Source organism: Ooceraea biroi, chromosome 1, assembly GCF_003672135.1.
Source record: "Ooceraea biroi isolate clonal line C1 chromosome 1, Obir_v5.4, whole genome shotgun sequence".
NCBI lineage: Eukaryota > Metazoa > Arthropoda > Insecta > Hymenoptera > Formicidae > Ooceraea > Ooceraea biroi.
The window spans coordinates 5,268,270-5,281,490 of NC_039506.1; positions in this window are offsets into that span (position 1 = coordinate 5,268,270).

Consider the following 13,221-nt stretch of genomic DNA (forward strand, 5'->3'; position numbering starts at 1 on the left):
TTAACGAATTGTCCTTCGAAAGAGGCCTGCTGAGAATCATCAAGCCTGTTGTTGCATTTGAGAAGTAGTTTGTTGCAAATGTCTATACTTATCGTCGCGTACGAGTAATTAAATTAAATTAATTAGGAAGAGGAAAGGATATTGCAACAAGAGGAGACAGATCACCACCGAGATACCGGCGGCGCCATATTAGGCGCTTTTAATAAATCGGTCCCTCTCGGAGCGGTGCGATCCCTCGGCAATCCGCACATTGAAATTGCAGTGCCATGTACGGCGCGGCGCGGTAATCAAGGCACACCGTGTATGTAAGGAAAACAGCGCGCACCGCGCGTGGAAGACCGCGGCATTAAGGTAAAACCCCACGCGAGCCGCCTCGGTCATGGTTGGTTAAGGTCCTTCGAAAATGGGTGAACAGGACACGAGCCGTAGCGCCTCGTTGTTATGTGAGAAAAAATAGGAGGATGGATAAATCGCGCACCGCCTCTCGTTACGTGTCTTTGCGCGAGCGAGCGAGGATAATTTCGTTCTGGCAAATACGCGCGCAATTAAAAATGGATATTTCAGAAATAAATGGAAATTTATTTCTTAAATGACTTAAATATATATATATATATATATATATATATATATATATATATATATACGTTACACGTAGGAACACAATATGATAGAAATGTACAGGCATGAAAGATAATTTTTCACGATAATTTTCCACGCTTCGAGAAACCTTTGTCGACAAACAGCACCAAGCTCTTCTTTCTTCAGCTCGTCTCTCAATTAGCGACACTACACGAAACAATGCGGGCCCGGCATCTTGGCGCGCCACTCCCAAGGCGTGTCGAGCTAATCCCATTAGTCGTACTTCAAATTTCAGTGATTTCATTTCGAAGGTTTCCATTCTTCGGGGAAACGGGGAAACGCCACTTTCGCTCGAACATTTATTTTCCCGCGCAGCCGGAAGCGCGGAAGGACGGCGTTCATTGACTGCGACACGATACGAGGGATACCGAGAGCCTATTCGTAGGCTTGCTTGTCATTTACGGTGAGCTTTTCGCCGTGGCAGCGCTTAGCGGTCGCCGTCGCGCCGCGCCACGCCGATGCATAAAGACGCAACGGTGCGCCGCGGTAAACGCTCGTAAATGCATGCGCCGACATTTTTGTTCTCGTTCATCGTTACATGCCTGCATAAACGCGAGCGAGGCATCTCGACGGGTTTTAATGAGTTTCGCGGCGCGGCGAGGAACGGGAACGACGGCGGGGCGTTACGAGGCAACGCATGAGGTCTCCGTGATCTTTTTTCTTTTCTTCTAAGTCCGCGGCTTTATTGTTGCGCTCCATTGTGCCGATCGAAGGCGTGGCCGGGGTCGGGGAAGACGTCGCTCCTGCCTTGCACTTTCGTTCCCCGATGCATCGGCCCCGGTGTATCTCATCCCCGTAACCACGTCGCCCCATGACGATCCCCGCCACGCATCACGGCGTGTTAAAAAGACCGACCGATTTGCGATAATTCACCGCCACGATCGTGAACGCTATTGTTCGATGCGCGTGCATTGCTGTGCGTCCAATTAAACGTTTGACCGATGATGATAACTTCGGGATTCTTCCATCCGAGCGTCCAGACGATCTCTTCGGCGTCACCCCTTTCGTTTTCTTTTAGCAGTTCTGCCGTTCCTTCACGGATGTCTGTTCGTTAACAAATTCGTTTATTACGTATTTATCGATTATAAATAATTTGGAACAGTTTCATAAATTGTGAACGTTGCAATTTTGTAGTCTGCCCAAAAAGATCATTAAAAATAGAGAAACGATTGGAAAACAATCAGCAGACAGTTGAATAACAGAAAGATAGGAAAAGATAAATAAAAGAAATTAATGCATTTCAAAAGACACGCTTATTTGTATTAGAAAAGAAAAGCGAAAAATATTTCAATATCCACAATGATTATCGTGGTGAAATAGTTATTTAAACAATTCGTATTCTGCCATGCAAAACTCTATTGACATTTTTTGAAAGTTTCCGAGAATTGGAGATGAGAAAACATGAAGCTGTTGTTCCCAAAATTTTGTAGTCTGCTCAAAAGGATAAAAGAAACGGTAAAGAAAAGAAATTCAAAGAACAAATACATAAATCATGACAGAAGCTTTTGTCATATATCACCGACAAATAATTTAAAATAACATTTTAAAATAACATAAAATAATTTGTAATATTACAGCACAGAAAAGCATCCCAAAAGTAAAAACATACATTTCCAAAGATGTCATATCGATTTAATTCAGTTACCATTAACGCATCAGTATATTATATTGTATATACACTCGCTTATAATGCCACTTAATTAATTTTAATATATGTATATAAGAGAAACCGAAAAAATATATTTTATTATAAATGAATTCTCCGAGTGCTGTTGCAAACAATTCGGGATTCTTGGAAGTCCCTGCCAGTGGCTCTCAACTGGCGTCTTAACCGTGCGTCTTGGATCTCGGTGTCACGTAAACGGTAGCGGACTCTACGAAAACAGGACGATACGTTGAAATCGGCCAAACCGATTCACACGAAGCGTACCGTATTAAGTTTCAGTAACTGACGTGCGCGTAAGGGGAGCCGGATACGATAAGGAGTTATCGTTCGGGGGCACGGACGGAGGGCCCACACACGCGAGGCCTCGGCGTACACAGACCCCCTTTATCGCTCGCACACCCGATATATCTCGCTCGCCGCGGATATACTTTCGAAACTCGGCGCGGTGCGAGTCTCTTAGACTTCGACGCTTGCTGTTCTTGCGAGCACCACTCCGGGAGACCTTCAGAGTGCTCTAATTGCACCACGTGCGATATGAATTGCAGAGTAACGTTCAGTTAATTCAGGGATTTGCGGTTTTGCAAGGTAGAACCGGAAAAATGAAACAGACATGATTCTGCGAAGTTTGCGCGCGCGTATTACAGAATCGAGAGAAAGACAATTCTTCGGCAAAATGTAACTTATGTAGATCTGTGTGCGATATTTATCGGAAGAAGAAATTTTGAAAATTTAAGTGATGACATCTTGAAGACAAGTAAATATAATTTAAAAAATTATTATATTCATCAATTATGTAAACATATATTATATAAATTACATCTACAGATTTCTTCTTGGTCCCGTAATAAGAAATAAAGTGTATAAAATAAAGTGTATTCAGCAAAAATGGATATTTTGTATGAGTACTTTTCATTAAGTGAAATTTTGGCGGGAACTTGCTACCGTGGAAACGTTTTCCGCGCGCTCTGCTTTGTTACTCTGAGCGTTAAAATATCTTTCCACGTTGGAAAGTGTTTGCGAACCGAAGATATTTTCGGACGTGAAAACGTTTCCACGGTACGAGGAGGTCGGCAGAATCGCGTCGTAAAAGAGAGGGGGCGATAGGCAGTGAGAGAGATTCGTGAAAATGCAAATCTCCTGTCGCAATAACCAAATGTTTTCTTTTTGTTTGCATCACGTCACGTATACCAAGAATAATCTATGACTGCCATGTATCTTGCAGTGTATTTTATTTAAACGAAACTTACGATTAAAAGATAATAAACGAGGAAGAAACTTTCGCGAAAATTCTTAACACAAATCTTAAATCAATTAAAATATATTTTAGAATTTTTTCAATATAATAAACTCAAAAAATGTTAATTAAAGCAAATCTATTTATTAATTATTTCAGTTTTCGATATAATATCAACATAAAAGATAACTTTATAAGGCATTAAAAATATAATTTTACGTTAAAATATCATCTTAAAATATACACAATATTGGTAAGATAAAATAATTTAGTTTAGCATGACGTTCATATGACATTCTTGACAAGTTTGTTCAGATGTATCATACCAGATCCTATAGACACGTATATCCGATTTGTCTTCTTTTCTACAAATATAAAATTTCGGCGTAAGAGAGAGATATGCGCTATCTGTTGCCGCAAATGGAATTTCAGAAGGTGAAAAGCATTATCAAAAAAGTCCTTTTATCTTCGCTTAAGTGTTTACCGTGAAAGATAGAAAATGTCTCGTAAAAAGTACTTGTCTGATTATAAATAATTTTTATAAGTCCTCAATTCGTTATTAATAATTTGCGTGCTTCGTTTTAATCGACAGAAATATCTTGATCTATTTTTAATTAATTCAACAATTGCCTGAATGAGAAGCATCGGAAATATAATGATTAGTAAATCGTTTGTGAAGCGTGTGATGAATAAGACTTGATTGATCGCGTATTGGAGGCACGTGTATCAATGTCAGAGAGCTCACCCGGTAGATCCACATGAGATACGCCTACGAACGATAAGATTTACAAATCCGGTGTTCAATTTTCACAAACGATCGCCGATTACTTGAGCATCGCGAGACACGGATTAATTCGGGTGCACGCGTCATTAAGAAGTTAATTAATGGAAGATCTTCGGCATGGAACTGGCAACAGGTCTGTAGGCTTGGCAACGTCGCCATCGGTTAAAATGTAAACAACTGAGTATGGTACAGTTTCTGCTAAAAGTTTCGGAATTACTGGCCGTACAACTCGCTACAAAAGTGTCGTTTTCCTTCTTGCTATATGCTGGGAATTTTCCATGAGTAAATTAAGATAAAATATGTAGATTTAATTTTTTGATTGCTTAAAACTATTCATGTATATTAAGCATCATAAATGCATTAACAATCTTATCTTTAGATCTTATCTTTTAGATATTTTTCATTGTAATACATCGCTATGAAATAATTATGATATTAATTTTATTAAGCAATATTGCATTCTTGCATTTAGGATCACGGTAATTAATTCCATATAGCAGAAACGAAACCGGAATATTTTTATATTCGTTTAATAATTACTAGAATATTATTATTAAGAGCAATTTTTATTTAAATGTATTATATGAGGCAAGCACGTGTTTTCCACCTATCAATTATTGGATGGCTATAATGGATAAAGGAAAAATACGTTTCGGACATTTTTCCCTGAGGGGAAAAGAGAGGAGAGACCCATAATACTAGAAAGACGAGAAGAAAGATGGGGCGAGATTGTTGGAAAGGAAAGATGGAGGAAGGACGAGGGTGGTAGTGGTGGAAAGGGAGAGAGTGGACGAGCAGGTCCTTAAGATCCCTTGAAAAATGAATCCCCCCAGAGGTTCAGGGCCGTCGGGGCCTGGTTTTTGGTCCATCAAAAAGAAAGAGAGGGAGAGACAAGGACCGAAAAGCGCATCCCTAACCTGCGTCAAAACTCCACAGGACCGAATTTTTGTCCCGGTATATGGATACTCCAGCTCGATACCAATCTCGAGATTTACGGAAATATGATGTTTTCTCTGTCGGAGCACTTTCTCGTTACGTAGATTGTTCACAATCCTGAAACCCCCGTCGAGAATAGATTAGAAACCTAAGTAGAAGCTCTCCTCCGTTAAGACTCAGCAAGAATTTGTCGAAATCGGAATCTTATTATGTTCCAAATTAACTCCGAATCTTTATGTAGTTGATGTAATCGAGCAAAAGAATTTTTACGTTGAAAAAAGAAACACGATCTCGTAGAAAGTTTACGATTGAGATTACACGCTTTAGAGACATACTTGTATCTCTGCTATTTGTATAGAACATTTAATGCGAAAAACGATTAAGACGATTATGATTCTTCAATTTATCATCAGTTATAAATGGTTAATTTTAAAATCCCTCTATATTTTTCTAACGAGAAAATTATTTTTGAAATAATTATGAATTTCTAGTATAATCTTACTTGACACCAAAGTTTGAAATAATTTTTGATGCAATTTCGATTCTGTGATACAGAGCACACAAAAAAGTAAACAATTATTTTTAATATTTATTTTAGATTTATTATTTATATCTTAGATTGTTATCTTCTCGTAATGTATGCAGTCCATAAATCATGAAAAAATCTCTAACCGCATTTTATAAAGTCGGTTATTTAAACAACGAAATTTTAAATTCTCTTTATATTTACATCGTGCAGCACAAACAGGTTTGTTTTTCAAGCAAAAGTTGTACTTTTCGGATGTGACGGTGCGCGATGTGATGTTAAAGATAGCATAAAGATGGCGTCAATTATCGTCGAAACGTGATATTTAAATCAAGCGTAAATCGAACAATATGCAACTTTGCGAGTGATTCCAAGTTCAGTCTGAAGTGCAATTTTAATCTGTGAATATCTAAAAGCGAATATCTAGTTTTACGACAAAACTGAATCTAAATCAAGGTTATATGTATCAAACATGCATAATATATGCATGTCACAACCAATTAAAGCTCAACCAATTAAAGAAATTTAAATATCAAATTGTAAAATTGTATTTATTAAATATTTGTATATTTCTCAGTTATATTAATAATATCATGAAACTGAACATTTTAAACATATGTTAAATATGAGTAAATATTTTATAAGGAATTACAATTTGTTTTCTAAAATTCCATTAATTTATTTCGGTACTCTTGACTATTTATTCATGCAACCTTTTTAAACAACTACATAATACATATCTACACCTTGATTAATATTAACGACAAACAATTTGCGACGCTCAGAAATAAACCGTTGCGTCAAGTCAGATTAATTTGCAACGCGTTTAATAATAAAATGGAATTCTCTGGTGATATATAATTTATCTGGTGATATGTTACGTAACGATTAACATTTCTCGCAACATCGCTGCCAAGCACAAGCCAAGGATTTGCGAGTACGTGATTTTCTTAACTTACAAAGTGACTTGCACGATGGATAACATTCGTGCAGGTAGTGCTATTATTGTAACACAAAGGAATCCGACACGAGAGAAGGGACAAACTTATTCATATCCTTCTCTCTCCGTGCACCACTACGGCTGTGTATACCCTGTGGAGGTGTACAAAACGTACACGATAATGGATTTCTCTGGTCAGAGCCGCCACTTGCGTTTTACAAGTCCCATCGAACACGACGACCCGAGGAAACTGGACATTAGTTCGTTCATATCGCAAAAATGTCGGCATGTCGCCGAGAGGAGCAAATACTGACCTAGTTATTAAATTGTTACAACATTTCTTGAACATAAAATATGCGGATATGTAAAATCGAGCTCACAACAATAATTTTCAAAATGTGCAAAATAGTTTTCTTTGCTTGTAATTACGCACAGCTGAAAGCTTATTCGATATTTAACATTTAACACTTTCTTCAAAAATTAATATTCATGTAATGTTACATCGAACTTCCGTGTTTCTTCTCCAGAATAGCATAATTATGCAAATGCTTTATCAATATATGTATATCATGGACAAACACTACGATATCTGTGTGATCGATCACGTTCTATGAGCTCGTAGAAACTTCACCGTGTGAATCTGTCGAAAACGAGATATGAATGGAACATCTTGTGATGGAATTCGAAAACTCGCTCAGAGCTTTGCGAAATTGCCTTAACGTTGCAACCTCGTCCTTACGTCACTACGTGGTACGTGTGTCACGAAAGCCATCGTTCGCAAATCTACATTCTTGAAATCTTTAGAATCCTAGAACACGCTCGATTATTCGAAGTCGAAATATTGTCACTGAGAACATTGCGTCCTATATAGAGTATACTTTTGTATTTTTAAAATATCGAAATAAATGCTGAAGTTCTCTTAAAACAAAAATATTAATACTGACATCACATAAAACTGTAACGTGTAAAATAAATTTTAATTGAAAATAGCAAACGCGTAGTTCAATGTTGGATACAAGTGATTTGTCTTCGATTGTCATGAAGCATTTTAATTAAACTCTCTTTTTCCCGCAAAGGTATTTAACGTTTGCAACATGCTCGGGCTAATTGTCACACGTGCGACGTCGAGTGCTATTGTGAAGCACAAAGAAACAGGAGAGAAAGAGAGAGAGGCAAAGGCACGTACCGACCTTCCACTCATGGCGCGGTAGAATAGTAGGACATTTCGTTGTCTAAGTGCTGTAACAAGTCCCTAGATTACTAACCTGGGTTAACAAAAGGGGAAGACGTACGGTAGGTGACTCGCCAGCGCGTTTATGTGGTTTACGTGACGGTGGTCATGGTATCTACCATGGAATCACGAGCAACGTACTGCAGCGACGTACTCTTTCTCCACCAGATCTTATCAGCGGCGTACATGTCTACAAAATTATGAAAAAAAATATGTGGCAGTGAGCTGACGCTCTTGCATCTTCGGTATCCCGAAGATCCTCGACACAACGTCGAGACGTCGTGGCCGAGATCGCTTTTCCCTAAAACAGGAAGTGCTTCTCTTCGATCGCGAAGGGATGATGGATTTAGCTGAAATTCTCGGACTTTTGCGTTGTCCGCTCCAAAGTAATCGCGTTCACGAGCTGGATTAACTTACTGTTGTTTTTGTTCAAATTTAGTTTTATCTACAGCATGAGCAAAGAAGATTAATTAATTTTACTTAGCATCGCTGCAACGATGCATTTCGACTCAATATCACAAAGATATATAATAGTTCCATTATAATATTTGTTGATTCGTCTTCCGTGGGATGTACACATCATGCAATAAGCCAAGCCTCAAGAAGACCCACATCCACGAAATCGAACGTGCGGCGTAATTTTGGATGCAGCTGTACCGCTGCTATCGTTCTGTTATTGCGGGGAGAAATTGATACAACCCTACCCATACCCATACCCGAGCCCTTCGCATACGTGTAACGAAGTCCCGCCTGTGTCTGGCCCGATATCGCGGGCGCGAGAGGAAGAGAGAGAAAGAAAGAAAGAGAAAGAAAGAAAAAGATAGAGAAAGAGAGAGAGAGAGAGACAAGTGGGATGGGGAGTGAGCAGGGAGGGGCAGAGACAGAGACTAACTGCCCATAATGCCAGAACGAACAGGATGGAAACCTTCCACAAGATCCAAGCCGGGGAGATAGACCTGCGCGAGAGGGACACGAGACGAGAGTCGAAGAGAGACACGGAGAGACGCCCATAAGATGAGATTACGAAAGACACGAATGATCCATAGGATCGAGGGAGACGCATCGCTGCTGAGATCGAGGAGCGAAGAGCGAGAGAAATGGAAGCGTACACTTCGACGAAGATCCTGCGGAGCGATGGAGAGGATCGGGGAAGAGAAACAGAGATGGAGGCACTCAGAGAGACAGACAGACAGACAGAGAAAGAGAGAGAAGGGGGAGGGAGAAAGGTGATAAGGAAGGGAGAGGAGGAAGTGACTGATTGAAGGAGTGGAGGAAAGTCTGGTTCGAGCGAGAGGGACTGAACGCTCGGGACGAAGACGGAAAAATGCCTCGAGCCTTGAGGCATCTCAGGGGAGATTTTTTATCCCTTCAAGGTCAGACCTTCAATATGGCCGCCGTTGGACCGCGGCGGTCCGGAGTAGAAGAGACGAAGAGAAAGAAGAGGGAACGAGAGAGAGGGAGGAGGAGATGCAGAGGGAGAAAAGTTAGGAGTGTTGGGCAGCTTAAGAGGACCGTAAACACCTCGGCCGCCCGGTACCGGCGGTGATACCGAGACCACGAAATGCATGAAAGGCCGGTTCTCCTCGCGATCGTTTCTCGTCGCCGAGGATACGTCTGGTGTGTCGAGAGCGATGCTAATTAAGCGGAATCGCGAGCGGCCGGGTCGTTTCGCGGTCGCAGACGCGCGAGCGCGACAAGTGCGCTGCGTGAGTCGTCGAGATTCTCGTGTAATAATAGAACTCAAGATCCCACCGCGTGGAAGGGAGAACCTGCGACTTCATTAACCGCCGAGAGGCTGAAGATGAAATCGTTCCCTAGGTTTAACGGCGAAACACTGCTAAAAGCGCAACTTTGCGGATGCGTGCGCGCAGTTTTTGCACTTGGAAAAACCGTGCTTTCCTCCGAGCCGAATAAAGTCGGACGAGCTTTCTTACGTGGTGCGTAATACACGGCGGATCATTAAAAAAAACTACAATCACGATAATGATGAGTTACAGTAACGATCATTTTTCTCCGACGCCGGGCGTCGAAAGTCGCCGGGCTATAAATCACGGCGTCTGGCGCGTTAATGCTGCGCCTTCTTTCCATCTACGTCAGCGCGCGATCCAACAGCCGGAAGCGGGACGGTCCGGCTGGAGATTGCGTCTTGTTATGATTTAACCCACTTCTCGAAGGTCAAGTCGAAATTAGAAACTCCTACGATTCGCTTCCGACTTTCATTCGCGCTCGCGACGCGATCACGAGCAGGAATTCGAGGCGGAGAAAGTACTCTTCGACCGTTTCGAGAGGCGCGACGATGACGGCGAGGAGGAAGAGGAAGGCGTCAAGAAAAAGAAAGACGATTCCGTTTCTTTGGCCATACAAGAGAAAGAAAGGAGAAATTTATAATGCCCTGACAGTTCGTATCCCTTGATGAGAGGGCACATCAAAAAGATACACGCACACATACGCGTACCAAATAAAAAATATTCAACGACAATTAATTAATTTCCCGAGAAAGTGAGATAATAAGTCACACGTCTGAAGAAAATACACGCAGAGATGTTCGAAAAAGATACGCAGAAATATATGTCTAACGTACGTATTCTGCACTTTGTATTTATAAATATGTAAAGATGATCATATTTTTCTCGAAATTTAAATCGCGTTGAAATGAGTCGTACAACAGGATTAAATAAACGTAGGGAGGAAGAAGGAAAAGATAGACGTGCATAACTCTTTCTTTCTCTCTCTCCCTCTGTGTAGGACTGGAACACGGATAAGCGACGCGCGGTGACATCGACGCCTGAGAAGCGGACCGGTTCCTTGTCTGATCTTCGTTCTTGTAATCTCCCGTGGGAGGAACGCAATTTGGAAATCGTAGAATAAATCCCGGCAGCTCCCGAGTTCAAGCCGTTATCCTGCGCGATGTGCAGCCGTGTGCCTGTGGAAAAAGGTCGCCTAACAAAAAAGTATTGCTTTACGGCGCTACGATGGCATTCCTCGATCTTGAGCCTCTCCTTCGTCGTACTTTTTTTTATACGAGAAACGATATCTTTTCAAAGCTTTTATAACAGGATTGCGTCTGGCGACTTTGTGTAAATCTGAATGATCCAAATGGCCTGTAGAAGTTTCAGCGTGCTCAGAGCAGCGATACTTCCGTCACATACACAAAATTTTTCATCCAAACACTAGAGATAAGGCAACAGCTATGAGGTGATACAAATATTTGTGATGGTAAATGTCAAAAATATTTTTGTTTTACGGAAAGAAAGAGACTCTCTCTCTCCCTCTCTCTCTCTCTCTCTCTCTCTTGTAGCGTATGTTTGGACTTTGCGATTACGTGTTATTCTATCAAGTACATGTCGCGATGGAAAGGAAGCGAGTAATAAACGCGATGTTCGACCAGTTTGATAAGTCAATAAAGCCGATCGGAAGTATTTTGGATCCTGCTGCATTGTTATTTTATATAATCATATTTCCGTATCCGACTATCTTCCTCGCCCGTGTAATTCTTATTGTGGTACATACCATTTGGCCCGGAAGGTTCGACAGAGCGTAAATAATCAAGTTAACGAGACGAGGGCGAGTTCGCCAATGAAAGTTACACGAATTACAATCGACTGTTACGAAAGAGTGAACATAAAGCGTGCGTCATGTGATTGTTGACTTGACGATTAGGAAAATTATTCGCCAATTTTCCTACTACCTACGTCCGAGTGGATCAAAAACATTCGAGGACGCATCTTCCGAACAGGTGCAGCGAGCGTAGTACTTCTACGACAAAAAATGTTCTCATGAAGTATCTTGACGACATGTGTTCCATGATGGAAACGGTAAGTTTCAAAAAACATTTTAAATGTAATGATCTGTTCCGTAATTGATCAAGTCGAGTCTCATCCGAATCATCTCGTGCCTAATTAATCCGACCGTTCCATTAGTACCGGCAAAAGTGCCGGACAAACTTTCTCACGGAATTATTTTAACATTTGTACGGTAATTCGTTGTATGGTATATATTATATATACGATATCTCTAATTCATAAGATAAAGTAAGGAATACATGTACTTAGAATCATTGTATTTCGATTCAACTAGAATTATTTCGAATTATTTCAAATTATTAAAATTTACTTTACAAGAGTATCGCGATCGAGTGATCATAATTGCACGCCGCGTTAATCGTGGATATGAAATCAAGTTTGACAGTCTGCATCTACGCCGAATATCGTGACACACGATGCATACGCGTGCATCATCGAGGGGTTTTCACCCCCGGGGTTGCCACGCTTATCCGGCGGTACCCACCGGCTCGGTCGGGGCATTCATAAATTTCCTAATGCAGGTCGCGTCGATTCTACCGGCTGGATAAATAAATATATAGACGAGACGGTCGCGCACACAGGTGTCTCATAGAAAACAGACAAGGAAACGGGAGAATGCTACGCGCGTCACCGACAACGTATGAGCGTCTTCGAATGGAATCACGAGAGGGTCGGATCGTTCGGTCACGTGACTCTCCCTTTTTGACATCGGTCTAAAAACCATGAAGGTTCCCCTATACGCGCGTTTAGTTGCATCTCTTTTCTCGTTTCCCCTTAACGTTTTTCTCTTTTTTTTCGTTGCACACCCCCGTATACATATCCCGCTAAGGGACGAGAGTTCTCAACACTCTTAATAGCGCGCAGAATATGAGTGGTGGGAAATTTTTCAGGTAACGAATTTATCGCTTAAGATGCATTTAATTATTATTTAAATTTATGTTACGTTAAATTATATGTTACGTAACTATATCCGTCATTCTATTTTATATTGAAGGACCATTGATTGATTCGACCGAGAGAGAAATCCGATCGACCGTAGAACGTATCGCATTCGACATTCGAGGCGATTTCTCCGCCTCGATCGAAATCATTCGTTTTTGTTACGATCCTCACCCCATCCACCTACGGTACATCCAGGGATGAAAGCCGCAGGTGCTGCGGCCTCTTGGCTAACCCCTCGCATCCAGCCAATGGCGTGACCATTACTGAAAAGGGTCCAGGCATTTCTATGGCAACGCGATTGATGGCGGTCTGCGCACGTAAAATCTAATGGACGAAGAGTCCATCTCCCTTTTCCCCATATAATTGATTAAATCTCACAAGCGACAAAGTAGTGGTTAAAATGGCGTTTCAATCATTATATATCTTTTAGAATTACACGTTGGGACAGCATACGAATAATACATGTGCACAATAATCGTGTGAAGAATAATATAATGCTAAATAATGAAGCATTTTATAT